The sequence below is a fragment of the Haemaphysalis longicornis genome, unplaced genomic scaffold (assembly GCF_048455015.1).
Source record: "Haemaphysalis longicornis isolate Haplotype H1 unplaced genomic scaffold, Haemaphysalis longicornis Haplotype H1 scaffold_5, whole genome shotgun sequence".
NCBI lineage: Eukaryota > Metazoa > Arthropoda > Arachnida > Ixodida > Ixodidae > Haemaphysalis > Haemaphysalis longicornis.
Genome location: NW_027526385.1, coordinates 115,059,995 through 115,078,617, shown reverse-complemented (window position 1 = coordinate 115,078,617; position 18,623 = coordinate 115,059,995). Strand labels below are relative to the sequence as shown.

The 18,623-nt window shown below is 45.6% G+C and overlaps 1 protein-coding gene across 1 annotated transcript in view; it reads left to right on the top strand.

Moving 5' to 3' along the window:
• Positions 1-1,639: 1,639 nt before the first annotated feature.
• Positions 1,640-18,623, top strand: part of LOC144139378 (BTB/POZ domain-containing protein 1-like) — a 41,146-nt gene continuing 24,162 nt past the window's right edge. Inside the window, exon 1 of the mRNA XM_077671742.1 lies at positions 1,640-1,721. The gene's annotated coding sequence lies outside the window, so the exon portion shown is untranslated. The remainder of the gene's footprint in view (positions 1,722-18,623) is intronic.

Genomic DNA, 18,623 nt, shown 5'->3' with positions numbered 1-18,623 from the left:
ATACAAACATCAAGGGAGTAGAAATTACCATGCTGTCAAGAAATAAGCAAAGCGAGTGTGAATGCGAATAAGCGTTAGTTGTAGCTTCGAGTTTTGGTTGAGGATAATTGGCCAATGCAAGTGGGTGGTGTGAGTTAGTAAGATTGGCTAATGCAAGTGGGCAGAACGAGTGCGAGTGATTGTGAGTGGGGAACGGCGGTGGTGAGCGCGAGCTAAAATGAGTGTGAGTGGTAGGTTTGATTTGTGAGCGTGATTGCGAGTGAGGGCGCATGGTGAGGGCGAGTGGTGAGGTAAGTGTAATTAGGTGCGGGTGGTGACATCGAGGGGTGAGCGTGCAAGCGGGTGTTTGTGAGTGATGAGGTCGAGTGATGAGCGTGAGCTGAAGTGACTACGTGTGGTGACGCTGAGAGCCGAGCGTGAGCGCGAGTGAGTACGAGTCCTCAGGTTGAGTGGTGAACGTGAGCGTCAGGGAGTGCTTTAGGTAATTTTTATACTTTTTGACTAAGCGCGAGAAAGTGACTTCTGGTTTGCCGAGGCATGAGTAAAGAACACGTTAGGGGTAGATAACACGGCTACGACTCTTCCGTGAGACATTTGTGACAACACAGCAATGTTTTTACATAATTGCACAGGCACAAGTTTAAAGCTTCCCTTTTACGGGGTTTTACAAATTTCTGTTTTCTCATTGTGTTGTAAATGCGAACGCACCAGCATACCCTAAAAATGTTTGGTTCAGTACAGTAACTGTAAAGTAGACCTACCGTTCACTCCGACAAAGATGAATTCCGGATAAACACCAGTTAAGTGAAACAACACTCTTGTTATTCTGTAGCGTCAAAAATGCAAGACACCTCCCCTTAAAACGAATTTGTGCTAATAACAACAAATTTTATGTTCTTTCGATTTTGCCTTTACGAGAGTCTAGTTTAACATGCTTTTGAAGAAATAACCATTGGCGGGCTTTTAAGGGGCTGCGAATTTAAATGAACTCTTTAATTATCGCAGCTATCTTTGCGAGGATCCGCGCTGATTCTTCGTAAATTTCTAACATCGCAAAAAAGCACTGGTTCGCGACACTAACTCAGCCACGAAAGAATCTGCACTAATGCATTATGGTAGGCGCACCATTACAGCTGCACATTATGAACTTTCAAATTCGGTATTTTATTTTGAAGCTTTTATGCAAATGTAGTAGAACACGATATATGGCCAAAATGACCAAAAACGAAAAGTCGAATAAAGTACGGAATGCTTTCTGATTGCTAAAAAAGCAGAACATGCTATTCTCTATGCCTTGATAATTACGACACAGTGTGGCACTGCAAATATAGACAAGTCTAGAAAGTTGAAAAAACAATTCCGTATTTCACTGTACTGCAGTTAGTTTACCACGTTTTCTGTGCGTAAATAGGTAGAAAAAATGCGACCAGGCAACGATATTTTTTCAACCACGCCGTTGGCAACATCTTTTGTGCTTCTGATGATTTGCTTCAAGGCTTCTCCTGTCCTGTTAACTGGATTAGCCAATAATGAGGAGAGCGCTTAAACGTATAAGGCAATAGTGGTAGCCCCAAGTTAGCGCTTCTAACTGAAGGATGGGTGAATTTATGCCAACGCATTTTATTTTTTGTGTGCTATAGGCTGGCCACTCAGTACCCTGCTGCTCCTTTTTGGATCGGTGGGATTGCCTCAACATGTATCCGCACAACACTACTTGCCACGTAAGTTTGTGGATTTTGTATTTATATCCATATCGTGCGTAGAAAGCCTGCCATCTTGCAAGGCTGATATCTTTGGCGTATTATACAGACACTATATTTTTGTCGTATGTTATTTTGAAAGCGAAATTCTGCATAGGAGCTATATTTACCCATGTTGTTTTTTTGTTTATTGCAATGATGCCTTCGTTATACATAATATACTGCGGCACTTTTGAGGTAAAGTAGGCTTTCTTATTTTCTACTTATACGTACGTAAAACTGACAAAAATGGGGAAATGGAATATGCGTGTGACGACGAATTCATACCGAAATGTTATTTATAGTTTTCCTCCAAAGTTCCCTACCTCTTAATTGAAGTAAGTTGGAAAAACCTAGTTTGAAAAGAATTCTTTCCTTCACTAGGGAAATGTGCAAGCGGCGAAAGCTTGTACAATACTAAAAAGATCGCGAAAATTATGTGTGAATTTTTGAGCTCAGTCACGGATCGGACTTAATTCGCTAAGATTGGGTTTGTCATGTGCGTGTTTTAGGCTCATTACGCTTGTGTTACAGGGCCAAATACTGAGGTGATAATGTTAGTGCAGTGGTTTGTCTATAAAAGTGCATCCGCAAAGAGAGTGTTATGGTGTCAAACACCAGTCTCAATTTGTAGATTGAAGATGCAATGTGGTGAACTGTATAACCATAAAATGCCAAAGGATTTACTTTAGAAACCCGCTCTTTCGTTCCTCAGTGCAATATGTTCCCTGATGCTCGATCGTTTTTTTTTCTAGACCCGGCGCACCACACATAACGACCCAGGTATTAAAATCTTCACACTTACGTCGTGGCCCATAGTACGTTCCCGGACTATTCGTCGCTACCTGACACTCCAAAGACGCCCGGTCAACATTTCAGTACAGCCATTTTGACGTTTGACGAGCGTTGGCCAGGCTTGGCTACTACGGAACCGACTGTATGAAGCCGAACACGCGTGCGATTCGTCACTACTACATGGTCCTATGTTAGTCTATCCGATGAGCGTTATCACTGCGCATATAACGGAAGTTTCGCTGCGGATTCCCGGAAATGCGTGTTAGCCATAAAGAACTACCGCAAAAATTTCACGCGCTCTCGTCGTCATCGTGCGCTTCAAGCTTTAAGAACACCGTTGAACTTGCAGCCGCAAAATTTGTCGTGCCTTCAGTAGCATCGCGAAAACGGCAGGCGCTTTCCCTCCAGGAAACACTTGACGTACTAAACGCAGTATACAGTCAAGCAGCCAGCGCGGAAGAGAGTCGACATCATTAGAGACATTGCATTGCCTTGGGTGGTGTTTTCCGGAGATGGCAAAAAGCGGCCATGCTACATTCCCGTGCATTTTAAGATTCGAAAGCCAAATTAACAGAAGTAGAAGATTGCATGTCAAAGCTACATTGCTTTCGGTTATTTTCAAAGGTTTCCTCTCTACTTCGTTTTTCTGGTGGTTACGTTTTGCTTACCCGGTCCGGTGAGAAACGATTAAACGGTGTTCCACTGAATATTGGGGTGTTGCGGCGATTTGTCAACGAGCCCTTCCGCGCGCATCAAAAACCCCTAAAGGGCACGTTCACGTCGCATTTATTGTCCCGTTCCAAAACATGCCGCCCTGTGCTTAACGTACCACTGTTTTGGGGGCACACAGTGACACACGGCCCAGAGGAATTACTAAAGCCTTTTTTTGTAAATAAAGAATTCTGAAGATCGTATTGGTTGCCCGCCCATATCATTACTAGAGCGCGAAGTAGCCTATGTGGACAATTCCTGAGTCGTATTCAGAAACCGCCACCGTTGCTAAGATATCAGAGACGATAGGTTCGCTTAAACAAGCAGCAGCATCACCAATAGAACTCGACGGTGACTGGAAGAATTCATCACAGCAAAGGCGCGAGTTCTTACATCTGCTAGCCGAGTTTTTGGGGCTCTTTGCAACGTCTTCTGGTGTCGGCCGCACGGGAATCGTCAAACACAGAATACTAATAGACGAGGCTACGCACCCAACCCGGTAGTCCCCATACTGAGTTTCACCGAATGAGCGACAAGCCATAGAGTCTCAGGTGCGAGACCTGCTGAAATACGACGTCATTCAGCCTGCCAACAGTCCCTGGGCTGCGACACCAATGGTCCTTGTAAAAAGATGGTACTGTGCAATTTTGCGTTGACTATCGGCGACTAAATAAAATAACCAAAACAGATCTGTATCTTCTAACCGGAATAGACACCCAGAATGGTCGTCATCACGCCCGCTATTTCTTGTAAATAGATCTCAACAGCGGATATCGGCAAATAGAGGTGGATGAGCGGGACATAGAAAAACAGCGTTTATAACCCCGACGGTCCTTACGAATTTAAAGTCATGCCGTTATGAATCTGTACTGTGATTGCCACAATCAAGCGTGTGATGGGCGGTGTTCTCAATGGGCTGAAATGACACTTTTCTTGCGTATTTACACGCTGTCGTCACCTTTTCTCAAAGGTTTGAAAAACATTTGAAACCCCTTCGAGAGGTCTCACAGGAACTCATAACCGCCGGTCTGATGCTTCACGCCACGAAATGCCGTATCCCCTACGATGAGCTGCTTCATTGGAACTTCTTGTCATGGTTTATTCACGCTGTTTCAAAACAATTTTAAATGTTAATGGTTTTGCTTCCACGCTATCTTACGCAATTTCCGCCAAGTCCAGGTCACTTCTGATGCAAATCTTCTTGAAGTTATCTTATTTCTTCGCAAACTCTCCGTTCCGATGGCAGGCATGCTTACAACTACCTATTTTTTGTGACCCTGTCATGCTAACCAGTGTTTGAAAATAAGGGCAAAGAGGTTTATTGACCAAACCTGCGGCTCTAGTAGTGTGACCAATGTTAACTGTGCTCATTTACGCTTGCAGTGTAGGAGAGCGCTCGGGACAGATATCACGTTTTTGGTTGGTTCACGATGACACATTTCAGTATCCTCATGTTTGATTGGTTCCGCAACAGCATGCTCAATTTTTTGAAAGCCTGCGAGATTTTCGTTAGAAGTGTGTGGAACGCTATTTTATTTCTCCCTTCCTCTTTATAGTGTGTTGTATCAGGGCCACTACTCTTTCATCACACTCTTAGGCAAAAAGGACTAACAGATCGTCCTTTATGGGACTGACTGCCTCTGCCACAATTATTAGTCCCTTTGGGGACTAACTGCAAGGGGACTAACAGTTAGTACCCCACCACAGATTGTCCCTTCCGATACTCCCTAGGGACGAACTGCTGAGAGTGCAGAAAAAAAAAACTCTGGCACCGGCAGGGATCGAACCGCCGCCGGCCAGAAATGTACACAAGGAACCCGACGCGCTATCCGCTGGACCACGCCGCCGGGTGGTAGCTGCGGTAGATATTATTCTAGTGTACAGCGTGTAGTTCTGTGCATAACGCGACAGATTCATTGCAACTGGTGCCCGAATTTCTATCCGTGAAAGCAAACGTGCCCGCGATTTCAGCCTTGCGCTTAGCGCTATGCTAAGTTTAGGGACTATTGCTCAGTTCGATTCGAAGTAGAGCCTCACAACCATAGTTTTCTCTCGTAAATAGCAATCCACTCGTCGTCGCCTAGGTGATATACGTAGCTGGGTGATCGGACGACTCTTTTGTTTCCGCACACATTAGTGTATACTAAGTGTTTTCTTAGTGTTCGATAGATATGCTAAGTGCTCTATGTAACGTATGTGAAAGGGGTCGTTTGTGTGATTGTCAGAATAGGGAAACAGAACATATTTTCATGCATCGGCGAAACCAAATTCGGTGTTGCTTAGCCTGAATTCTTCAAGTTCGTGTCGCTAGACGATTGCGACTGGGAAATGCAACCGGGTTTTACAGCAGTTGCAGCATGGTCAGAGCTTTGGTGCACAAGGCCGAGTACGAAGTGCAAAAGATAACTTCGAGACGCTTACTTGTAGCGAGCATTTTTATTTTGCACTTGTTCTCAGCACCTAGTTGGTTTTTCTCGTCTGTTAAACATATGCATATGCATTGCGATTTGGAATCAACGTTTGCTGTTGTCAATACTTTTTGTGGCTGTTGACGCGCTTGAAATCTTTCATCGGACTTTATTACCTCGCACGAATTGTATGCAACACAGCGTACCAAAATAACCTCACCGAAAAAAGGCTGGCAATCGCGCTTCGCCGCTCCTTCCATTACCCGCCGCTCTATTAACCCTAGGGAAATTTCTTATAATTAACATCCATATTTCATCCCGTGGCACCTATTAAAGGACCCACTGACAGCAATCACTGGTGTTTTGTTAATCTAAAACTGTTCGCAGACATATGCGCGAAAGGGCAACGACGACGCCATTACAGTGAATTGACGACGCAGCAAAGAATAACTGCATGCGTTTCATCTGCCCCTTACTCCTTATAGATCGGCGGGAACGAACAGTTAGTCCGCATTCGTGCACACGACACATACTCTGCCGCAGATACTCCCCTTGAAGATGAACGGTCGCCCGCGAACACTAACGGGTGTATTTTAGTCCCTATTTTAGTCCTTTTTGCCTAAGAGTGCAGTGTCGTTTGCCTGTGTTCTCAGCCGGTGCAACGTTCAGTAAGCGCTTTGGTCGCTGCTTCTAACTCTTCATTTTGGTATCCGAAGGCTTTCATTTCGACAACGCCTCCATCGCGCTTATCACTCAGTTTTGTACAACGTTGGTATCAGCTTCGGGATGAGGCAGAGTAACACCGAGCATAGCCGCAGTTACCTCTAGGAGCCAAATAGGATCTACCTGTGTAGCCAATTTCATGGGTTGCAAAAAAGCGGAATAAAACCGCGACGCCGCACGAGAAGGGTCAGTTACTGAAGAATATTTAGTGGACATTCTGAAGGGGCGGTAATTGTCTACGAAGGAAAATTTGATATGCACCTAAAATGCAGCCGTTCGCCTGCAGCTTTCTCGGAAACTGACAAGTTTAAAAAAGATGTGTTTGGTTTCAGCAATCAAAGCAGGGACCACGCCCTAATTGGGGCAGCCGCTCTACCAACTGAACTAACCAGGAAAATGGGTGTTTGTAGCGGGAAAGTGAATTGAGCAACTCAAAGTGGGGGAAAGTATTAATCAACCCGATTTAGGGGAAATCCTCAAGGATAAGTTAGTTTGTGGGAAGTAATATTTTACCTAAATCTTGCTGAATAATAACTTTCTCCTCTTCGAGTTCTTGTCAATTTGATCTCTAGATACACACCGCTAGCCTCCTAAATAGCTCAGTTGTTACAGCTACAGAATCAGTTTGGCTGTTGTCCTGTTTCCGAAGCCTGAACCAGGAGAGATTTTTCAACTGCGTAATTTCTGCGGAAACTCTACAGCTTTCTGTTGTAGCTGTACGGTTTCATATCAGGTGGATTTGAAATTTTTCGTTGCTTAAATATTCCACTTTAAGGATTTCCCCCAAATCTCACTGATAAACGCCTTCACACCCCTTAGTTGTTGGTCAGTTCCCTCTCGCGCTACAAACAGCTAGCCTCCTGGTTAGCTCAGGTAATAGAGCGAGTGCCCTAGTTAAGCCGTGGTCGCGGTTCGAATCCGGCACCAGGAAAAATTTTAAAGCAAAGCTTTACTGCTTTTGTACAGTGGTCTCCCGCGGATGCGGAAATTCACTTTTTTACCGGAAACACACCCCTGGCGAGACACCACTCCAAGCGTATCATTGTCCCGGGCGCGCTTTTGGTGCTACTTAAAAAGCCCCGCTTTTAGTCGTTCTGCTAACGTTGCGGCGGCCGCGACATAAGCGGCCGCTCAGCTGATCTGAAGCACAAGCCCGCAGCCTCCCACGCGTGCGCCGCTGGGTCGTCTAGGAGGATGTCTCATCTTGCGGCGCCTTCGTCGAAAATAAAAGCGAGGTGGCGCCTTCTTTTATAAGCGTTGCACGGGACCGAACGGCTTTGAGCCGTGGTCGACATTACAGCTATGTCAAGTTTAATAAATCGAAACCAAGGCTGAACCAGACTCAGCCAAGCTTTTGCTTTGCATATCCAGCTGGAAGCCGCAACCATCTTTTTCAACTGAAAAATTTCTGAGAAAACCGTATAGATGTTCTTCGTTGTCGTATGGCTGAATTTCAGAAGGATGTCAAATTTGTCTTTGAAAAAAACACTGTTCTTTCGCATGTCGAGGACCTGCGTAAAGCGAAGGAGACATGTTGCATGACAAAGGAAAATACGAGGGCCTCGAACAAAAAAAAAATCCCTCAATTTTTACGAATTGAATGATGATGAGAGGGGCGAAGCTAAAATGCTTATCGGTAAAACCGTGAAACATTCGCCCACACATCATAGAAAGACTCGACACGTCAAGCTTTCCACCGCTCCGTTGACAAGCCCGTCGACGACGTCGATGTTTGTGGTGATTATGTAGGGCTTGTTTGGGACGATGACAATCTCCATGGCTAAGTTGGCGAATTCGGTGTGTAACATTTTAGCCACCTCGGCCGTCACCTTCTGCAGAGCGTCTTGTGTCGCGTATCCCCGGTACGTGTCTTGAGCTAGCAGGCGACGAACGACAACCTGTTCTTCCTCTCTTCCTTGTTGGGTAGCAACAAACGCGTTGAACGTTTTGACCTTTTTGGCCAATCTTTAGTTGGCCAATCCCTAGGGGGATCCTGCCACAATCATCATCATTGTTCCGTGTACAGCAGCAACGAGGGACGGGTCGGGGCCCGAGCAAGAGGAGCTTCGCCCCTATTATCTTCCGGGGGTATAGGTAGAGGTGGGAATCGGAGATATTCCAACCAGAGCGAGAAAACCCTCATGCTGCCAGGTAAGGGAGGCTAAAGGCAGCTGGGTGAACGGCGAAGAATGAAGAGAAAGCAGAGGGAAGGAACGAGGCCCATGGCCAAGAGTTTACCCGCACAGGTGGTGATGAAAAATATGGAGCTTCCTTGCAAAGTCCTAAAGGGTTGGTTTTGAAAGTGTGGGTTGAGCAGTTGTGAAGGAGATGCAAGAGATAAAGTACGAGCTCTTGTTGGAAGCGAGAGCGGGGGAACCCGGGAAGCATTAGCTTCAAGACCCGCTCAGCCGAGTGACCAAACGATGTAGGAGGTGGGTTACAGTGTGACATATACCGACGGCATGGTCTACGGATTGTATGTTTGTCGCTGCATACCGGAGAAGCTGATATCCTTCAAATATGAGGAATCTTTAATAAGAAGAAGCTCCTGGTTTGCTTGTAGGAGAGAAATTAACCGTGGTGAGCAACGACTCAATAAGATCTAGGTCGAGCTCTATGGCGTCCTGAAAGTGCCGCCACGAGTCATGCGAATAGTAATGGGTGATTTAGCTGGCCTAAAAGCTGTGAGGATAAGTCAAGAACTCGACGAATTGACAAAGAAGATGGGCCATAGCAGGATTTAAAAGGGCGAAAGAAAGAAGACAACTTTGATGGGTGTCTCGGGAGATGTAGTCCAAATCAGAGAGACTGGTGTTCCCACAAAAGCAGGTCAAAATGTGGCAAAAGCGGCGTTTATGAAACATCCGGGAGGAGCAGGCAGAGAGGCAAGCTGGATAGGATGTCGCCTTGCTAGGCATTATCAAATGACTTCTATGCATCGACAGTCAACAGAACGAGAACATGTGTGAGGTTTCGTGAGCGAAAGGTGTTATGTGAAGTAGAACCATACTATTACCATGGATGCTGCGGCAGAATTGGATGAGAGAATGGGCGGAGGAAGATAAGAGAAACGTTTATTGGAGCGGAAAGTGCTGTTGTGGGGGCCTTCTTTTCGAGAACATTTAAGAGGCGAGCGAGAGTCATTCACTCGGGTGTCCTGCCATTGTGTGACGCGAAACATATACGAAAAAGGTTGGAGAGGGAAGATACCTTACTTGCTTCAAAATTGTAGATATCAGGGAGGAAGTCAAAAAGCTTTGTGGGCCCCAATTGTCTCAGGCCGGACGTGAAATGTCGGGGAGAAATTCGTTCCCATGGTTGCGAAGGATGTGCTGTGTATATGAATGGCGTGTTAAGTGGGAGCCGAACGAATGGAATTTAAAACCAGAGCGCATTCGAGCTTTGTAAGAGCTCAAGGGCGGTTCTGATTATCAGGAATTAGGCTTAGCCGAGTAGTCCAGCTAGGACGTAGAAAGAAGGGCCGGAGCTCGCGACTAGCTGGTAAAACACTTTGGAGGGTGTAGTCTGAGCATGACCTTTAGCAAAAGTGATTGAAGGGTTGCGCTAGTGCCTGGGCGAGGTGTTTAAGTGCAAAGCTTTGTCACTACCATCACTTCATCGAGAACGTTTTAGGGTAGCCTAATGAGCAAATATCTCGGCTTGTAGGGCGCCGATTCTGGAGGAAAGCGGCTATGTCTCCTTTGGATCAGAATGAAAACTTGTGCAGTGTATTACAGGTCAGGTTTATTGCACCTCAAAGTTTATTGCATGGTCCACAGAGAGGTGGATATTTACCTGCAAATGAATTCACCAATGCTGGCCACGCATGTGCGCGCCAGGGTCTATAGGCAAAGGATCCGTAGAACGGCGCAACTTGGACGGAGCACTGTGCTGGGGGCACTGGTAAGCCGGTGCCTCACAAAAAGACAGCGGGTGCATATAAGGCGTTGTGGTTCATAGGGGTGGCATTGAAAAGCAACACGTTTGAAATATTTCTCGCCGGGGATGTCAGTGGCCGCGAAAATGAGGAGCACGTATTGTGTGCACCCCAGCATGCGTGCAGGCAGTATATTCGGGGCCAATGAATTTATTTCGCGAATGAGTTGAGGGCGGGAACTCGCTGACGATGCTATGGATGGCACCCAGGCAAGAGATCGCAGTACTGGGAGCGCAGAAGTTGACCGTGATGGTTTCACAGCCATACCAAACATGGGTGAAAGATAAGGACATGAGTGTTGAGAAGATGATAACTTTCTGAAAACACGAAGCTTTGAGTCGGCTTGACCTGAAGGGCTTTCTGTTCACTGGTAGTGGAGCAGAGGAGATAATGACAAGCAAGACTTAAAGAAGTACATTTAGTAGTGAATGTGCCTGGAGGCAGTTCAGTGCCCACAATGATTAGTTCAGTGGGAATGAAGGTGGAGGACGGAGGTTTAACTGTTGCACAACCAGTTATCCAGTCGTTTTTTTTCTGAGGACGGCGTGTTGTTCTTCGAGGGTAGTATAAGGTCTTTTTCTGCGAAGAAGTCACAAGTCGGAGATGCCGTGGGCACGCGGGAATGGCTAGGAAAAGATGGCAGGTGTGAACATTTGAGAAAGGTTGCCTGGGCACAAAAGTTTCATCAAACGCACCCTAGAATGCAAGGTCAGGAAGGCCCAGTGGTGGCGAGTGCATACAGCGGTATCAGCTGTCGGTCTGTAGCCTTGTGAACATCCTTGATCGCGGTCGCGACAGCGGGGGTGGCGTCATTAGTGGTGACGAATGCCGACAGGCGCAATGTGACAGTGGCCCACCACTTTTGCGTCGCGTATTCGCCCTGAGATCGAACACAGATGGCCCCTGGTGGCGGCGGGACGAACTGCTCTTAGTGTGGATGGCGCTCTCCCGTGGTCTGCTCGTTCACATTGCGTGCGGCACAATACGCGTGCTGCACACGATAAAACAGCCAATATGTGCACTTGTTTTGCAGTAAGCAGTGACATCGTTACGTCTACTTCCGCATTTCTCCTAGAAACCCAATAATCACCGGCCTTTGCGAGTCAATGCGCTGGTTTAATTCCGCGAAACATCTTCGCCGCTGTGAAACGTGTTATAACATGCTTCGAACATGCTTCGACACACGTGCTGCGTCACACTGCACTTTCCTTATTGATGAGTGCAGTCGCCTGCCGTTTCAGGAAAGTGAAAAGGCGCTTTTTGACGGTGGCGTGGTGGTTATGTGATGTGTAAAAGTTTAATACACGAAACCGGTAAGAAGTGAAAGACCTGTGAATGCCCGTGCATTTGCCACACCCTGTGCCGCGACTCGCTGGACTTTTTTTTTCTTTTTCCCGCAATGCTCCCTTTCAATACAATTCAGAAAAAGGCGATCCGCAATTCATGGAAAATCTCGGGCAAAAATGTGGTTAATCAGTTTTGAAAATACCGGCGTCTACTTGTTGAAGTACTGCTTTTTCATTGTTACGTGGAACACGACGCCGAGCATGCTTTCAATTTCAAGTAATACTGATAACCAACGTTTGGCTTCTCGAGTTACCTGCGTTCTATTCTCGCTGCGCTTTGAAAGTTGGCAGACCCCCCCCCCCCTCCAAAAATAAAGAAAAAGAAGAAACCGCAGAAAACTTTTATCCGTGCCTTTGTTAGCCGATCCTGAAGAGATAAATGTTAAGCCAAATGCGAGGTTTAGTTTACAACACAAAGTAGTTACCGGACATCCGTTGCGCTGTTTCGTAACGAGAAATATGAAAAACGAACATTTTACACATCTGCAACACGGCGCACCGCTACTGCCACGCATGTTACGTTTCAATCCCAATCTAGGAATAGCACTCGCGTGCGTCAAAAGGCCAGTCGAGGTAATTTGGAGCGGCCGTCAATCCTTCGTTGCTGTGACCAAAAATCAGCCGAATTCGCGGTTCTCCAAAGTCATTCGTTGTATCGTGGTTGTTTTTAGCAGTGGGTGTGACCCTTCGTGTTGCGGTCTTTAAGCACTTGTTTTGTGATGACAGCTGGCTTTCATTAAGTTTTTGTTGCGTATTTCTCTTATTTGCGAGAATAATGCAAGATGGGCTAGCAAAAACTGCTGTATTTGATAAACCTATATAACAGCCGCTAGCAGTCGTGCGACGACATTTCTGTTTTCAGGTTGGGTTACCCATGGCGTTCAGTGTGTAGAAATGCACTTTTCTGAAAATAGGTGCACTTAATTACATAAATATAATCGCACGAGTGTTTGCGACGTTATTTGATGCAACTTTTGGCGTTATTTCAAGTGTTACCTTTCACTGCATAACTCAGCTGGTGAGAGTATAACCGCTGCCTTGCGATCGCGCTTGAAAACCTTATTCGGGCTTGGAAAACCAGCTTTCACTTCGAGAGGGATCGACCTTGAGAACGATTTGAACTGGCGAAATATCTCAACGTAATCCGGTATTACCTTGATTTGGAAAGACTTATTCGCGATTTAATGTTCCCGTGTGAGAGGGGTATGAGGCGAATTCTTTCTAAAGGCGTTGGTTGCACAGCCAGCAAATAAAATACAATATTCGCAGTTCAGAGGACTGTGTAAATCAACCGTAAATTATCTATAGCAAATAAAAGGAATGAAACGTAACAAGCACTCACACTGAAGGGGCCCAAATATGCAGGCCGAGATGGTATCAGGCTCTTTTCTTTAAGGTAGGCTGCCTTCTTAAAATTTTGGAAGCATTTTTGTTTTCCCAAGCAAGCGCCAGTGCCTGGTATCCAACGGATCCTGAAATCTGTAAAATTTAGTTCTTTCTCACAGTGAACAACTAGCACTGGACACGACCTGTGTTTTATTACATTGCGTAATAACCTGTCCTACATGGGCAGACTATAGCAACATGGGTGTGCATAACATGTCCACACAGTAAGCACATACCGCGGTTAGAAAATTACCAACGGTCGGATTGTAGAATAAATAACATAGTCACTGTCGGTTACCTCTTTTCAGAACAAAACTGGACCATCAGGAGTCTGCTGCGGAATGACTTGCCTAAAAAGTTGCGCTCTATAATGAAAACTTCAACGGATACATATCTGGTCAGCGGATATGGCTTATTAAAACAAACTAGGGTGCAAACAGAAAATGGCAACAATGAGTTAAATTTTCAGCTCCCCGGAAATGCGTGTTTCCTAAAATATCCACACAGCCCACATTTGAGGAGACTGCCATTCACATCCAGGATAGGGAACGCAGCTTTCTTTCGAGGAGCCCAATGTTTAAACATAGGGGTTTATATTGTGGTCGGCGTCCGTCATTTTTCTATCAATGTATGAAATGGAATGTTGCGAGAGGATCCTCATTTAAAATAATTTATATACTAAAAGTTCTGGTAATAAAGAATGGGTTTGAAAACCAGAAAGACGGCTGTACCGTGGGATACAATGTCTAGCTATGTTTGCTTTGAATACCATCATACCGCTTTATGTGGCCACCACGTTGAATAAAGAAACAAAAATACTTGCGTAACGTTTTTAATACACGCCATAGTGTGGCTGTGTAAGGAGTAAAAACACGACTAAATAAGTACTATCCTTGTAAGCCTGAGACTGTGTCCACGGAAGTGCTGAATGAGAGAATAAACTTTTATTGATAAGCGTAAGTGCTGACATGGGGAGCTCTTCCGGTGGTTGGCATCCTTATTCGGGAATACTTTTGGGCTGTGACTTGCAGTCCAGGCCCCCTTTTCCAAGTCTTGCTGATTCCCAATATCCGGATCCAATAGTCGAGCCATCCACTGCTCTAAACCTGAATAGTGGGTAGCAGGTACTTGTGAAGTTTGTTGGCACTCCTGTACCTGGCGGTACAGGGCGCCGGTCATGGGACAGAAATTGCAAATAAGGGAGAATGAGTGGGTAGATAGAGTGGAGGAGGTAACTGTAGGGCAATGAATTTTTCTACACTAGCCAGAGAGTGGAGGCTTCTTGTCTGGTTAACCGACAATGAGGTGGCAAGATCTTTTTATGGTAGAGGTTATAATACGCCAGGATGTCAGAATACGGGAGAAGTAGGTGCGTTTGGATGGCAGCGGAGAACGTTCCGTCCAGGTAATGATAAAGTAAAAGTGCGCGTGGGAAGCGGCCTGAGCCGCCTCATTCCTGTTCAGAGATTCATCCCCGGGAACCACAGGATGTCACGTAGTTCGGCAATTGTTTTGAGAATGTTCATTGCTGGCGTAGTGATGCTATCCTGTATATAACTTCGACCAGCCGCTTGTGAGCCAGTTCATGTTGTGATGAAGTCTTTGCTTGGCGTGGCAGCCAGTGTAGTCGTGACTTCCTTTGCATCCTTATTTGAAGTTGTGCGCACAGTCACAGATGTCATTTCTTCACCCGCCGCGTTAACAACGCAAACGACGTGTTCTGGTTGATTGGGATGAAAAGCTGCGTCACTATATCTTGTCGTTGGGTTGTTTTCATGCTTTTAATTCATCGCTTTCGCTCTAGCGATGCTTTGTGCCTTGTTATGAACAATAAAACAGGTGTCTTGTGGTCTTCCCTGTGTGGCGTCGCATATCCTACTTCTCCCAATGTAGTCCTTCCCATTGTGGCTATTTTCAGTCCTTTGGGAGGAGAGAGGCGGTATGCTTCTATCACCTGCCACGTTTTATGCATTCCAAGTTCGAGAAACTTTTCCGTTCATTTCTTTGATGGTAGTCGTAAGGCGATCTTGTAAGCTTGTCGTAGTAGTTGACAAATACATATATATCCACCTAGAAGCTAGCTTTGCAGGACTCAGCGGGTAAAACAAATATTAGGCAGTCTGCGTTCTTGTTCGAAGTGAAGGACTATTTCCTGAGGGCAAAAATCGAACAGCAGTAGCCAGAAGTCAGGAATTCTAACCTTTAGTATATTTTGTGACACGTAAATGATTCATTGTATTTATTTCAGTATCAAATTGTACCTTGCGGTGTAATGTTCAGGCTCTTAACAAACGAGTTGTTGTTTAGGTATAAACCTTGTTTTTACACCCCAATATTTGACAACAAAAAATGGCGCACCTAGTTTATAGTAGTAATTTTTCTTTAAAAGAAAACATCTGCAGAGTTCTCATTTTGTAGAAAAATGGCCAACATTATATTTGAATGCTTACGAGTCCTTAGTAGTGCCCAACATGTAATAGCCTTTAGCTTGAAAATCAACAAATATTGGCGAAACTTGCACTCAGTCGCGCAAGACTTGAACCATAGTAAACCGGAGGATTTTTTTCCTTGTAAACAGTGAACGACACACCAAAACGACACAGTGAACGACACACCGAACAACACAGCATTTGGTTCGAAATTGTTTATTGCGATGTTCCGGCGAAGCCTTTTACTGTGGTACTAGTAGTCTTCATCGTATCATCTCTATCATTGTGTTCATCAAGCATGAATGGCAGGCCCGGAATATTTTGTGAGCAGGATTTCACAGTACTCACAAAATGAAACACATCAGCCCACGTTAGAGCCGGTGGCGACCGGTTTTGAGTACTGGGCGCTGTAGCGAGAGCTGTCTTGTACGCTCCCTTGAGGCGTGAATGCACGTGAACTGTTTTCTTGGTATTTTCTTCAAGGACCACGTGTAAGCCTGCAAGGGGCCGCATGCTACTCGTTAGGCGCGTGCTCACGTGTGCTTAAACGCCGGGATTATGATGCCAGGTTTTCTGATGACGCCCTAAAATGAAAGACGCCGCAATGCTGCCTCATTCGACATCATATAGGCCGATCAATTTAACCAATTTTGACTATAAAATATTCGTGAAGATACTAAAAGGCTCGAAACAGTAACGACAGAACTTGTGGGACCACACTGTAAAAAAAAGTTTCTGGTTTACGGAATAGCCCGGAGGTAACGTATTGCCGACCAATTTCCGCGATTTAGAAACAGACTCCGTCATACGGACTCCTTCACCTAAATTGCGGACACTCCGTGTAAGCTTAACGTAAAGTGTCCATTTTATTGTTACGGAGATTTGTGTGAATTCTGCGTAAAGTCTCGGTTTTTTTTTGCTACAGACATTCCGCGCAAGCTATGCCTAAGGTGTCCGTTTATGTTCTTGTTAACGGAAGCTCCGTAACTTGCATTACAACAGTGCCCGTTTTGTACAGACAACAGTTCCGTCCCTTCCGTAATTCTGGAAACGTGAGACGTCCGCTCTCTCGTAACAGCTGCCATGAAATGTTCGCCACATGCATGCATGCATGAAGCCAAAGCCTTGTTTGGTTGAGAATCATCTCAAACACAAGCTGATTGTTTTTACCGAATTCTGCCAAAAAATATCATCCCAGCACTTCTATCCAAACAGTTTTTATCATGCACGGATTGGTAGGGCGCGTATTAACGAATATGTACGTTATAAGTATGCGCCATTGGCTTAACGTTGAATATCTTTCCGAGTTTGCAAGGTAGATGATGCCCACAAAAAAGTGAACACAGAAGGAGAGCAAATGTAACGTGAAGTTAAAATGCGTTATAGTGTTCAAAGCAATAAAACACTGATATCCACCATAGGCACTCTTATTGACATGATCCACGCTACAAAGCCTCGACTATCCGCACGCTCTGTATCAAAACAATGATCGGGGTGAGGCGTGGCAGGCGGCGCCCGCATTTCCCATCCGCCCATAGGTTGGAAAGGCAAGGGTAAATGAACCGCAAATAAACCGTGTGTCCAGTTTATTTACAATCCATCGCAATACATACAAAGTTACTTACATTATATTTAAACAGTGAACAAAATTTGCATCATCACTAACCGCACGATTCTTTTGGTCTGCTTATGTACTCTGCGCGCGTTCTGTAAACTATAGTTGTTAGCCTCATTAAAGGGCTTTCGCTCTGTGGGCCTTCAAATGCACTGCCGCTTTCATCACGCCGCTCCCGAGTTTTAGCGTAGCGGCATTTTAAAATTTCTTATCTAGGAAGTATACTCACCGAAAAATTATGCGTCTGCGTTAATTTTAGGCAAGCACTGGGATGCCCCCAATACAAAAAAGGATAGGGGACGAATGAGAAATATAAAAAAAGTAAAATTGTTTAGAGGTTCTTCATTGAGCCTCCAACAAAACTGGCGTAAACTGCGCAATCGACTCCGCACAAAAACACGTAGTGTTGGCGGCTGTGTACGCCTAAACCGTCCCGTTTCGTCAGTAAAAGCAATCTCGGTTAACGCGATGTCAATACAAAAAGACGCAATTGTGAAGCCCTTTTCTCGCAGAGTGTGATATCTCATGCAGGGAAAAATGTGTCCCATTGAAACCTGTGTGGAATCCTCGCTTTGCCCCTTGGATTTGGATAAAAGTTCCTATTAAGGCTTCCTTTTGTTGCTGCAGCCAAAACCAGAGCATACTTTCATTAGGTAACCGGTTACTTCGCGTTTTAGCACACAAAGTAACGAATAAAGAGAAAGCACAGCTTTTTTCATCCAGGCGAAAAGGGGAAACGCCAGTGTGTTCGAGATTCTGGCGGGATTTAAAAAACCCCATGTGCTGAAAATTAATCCTGAGCCACCCATTACGGCGTGTCCTATCGCCACTGTAGTTTCGTCGCGTTAAACCCCGAAATCAATCAAATCAATCAAGAAAAAAAGAACGCATGAAAGCGAGGATGATATGCGATATCATCACGATCTTAGCTGCCTCTTGCGGGGAGAAGCGACCTGTTTTACCGAATTTGGTCGTCCCCGAACACGTGACCGAAATGGACTAATGGTGCCTCATAATTGCGCTGCGGCAGTAAGGAAAAGAACGGCAGTCTCAAAGTTCCTGAGCATTAGGGATTGTACGCTTGCAGCGCCGTCTCAGAGCGCTTCCAAAGCCCGCTAGAGTGCTGTCCGACGGAACTCTAGACAACGTGATTTCATCTGTCTCGGCGCAGACCAAGGGTCGCAAACCATAGTTACTGACTATACGCCTCGAGCTTCGCGATCGCTGCGCCGCCTGCCGCCGCTTCTCCGCGGCGTTGACGGGATGTGCGCTGCGTGGCTGACAGGGGCTCGTGCAGTGTTTTGGTTCTGTTTCGCTTCTTTTCGCCTTTCGGTGCCCTAAAAAAACTTGTTATGATGACGTCTATAAGCAAAGAGTGCGTTTAGGTCACCTAAAAAGCAGCTGAGTCTTCGTTGAGCACGCGATCGCCTGCAAGAGCCAACCGCGGGGACGCGGTTCTGCGCGCATCGTCGCCGCTCTTAAGGACGTCCGCGATGGTAGCAGCATATCACCCCTTTCACCTCCAAATACGTCA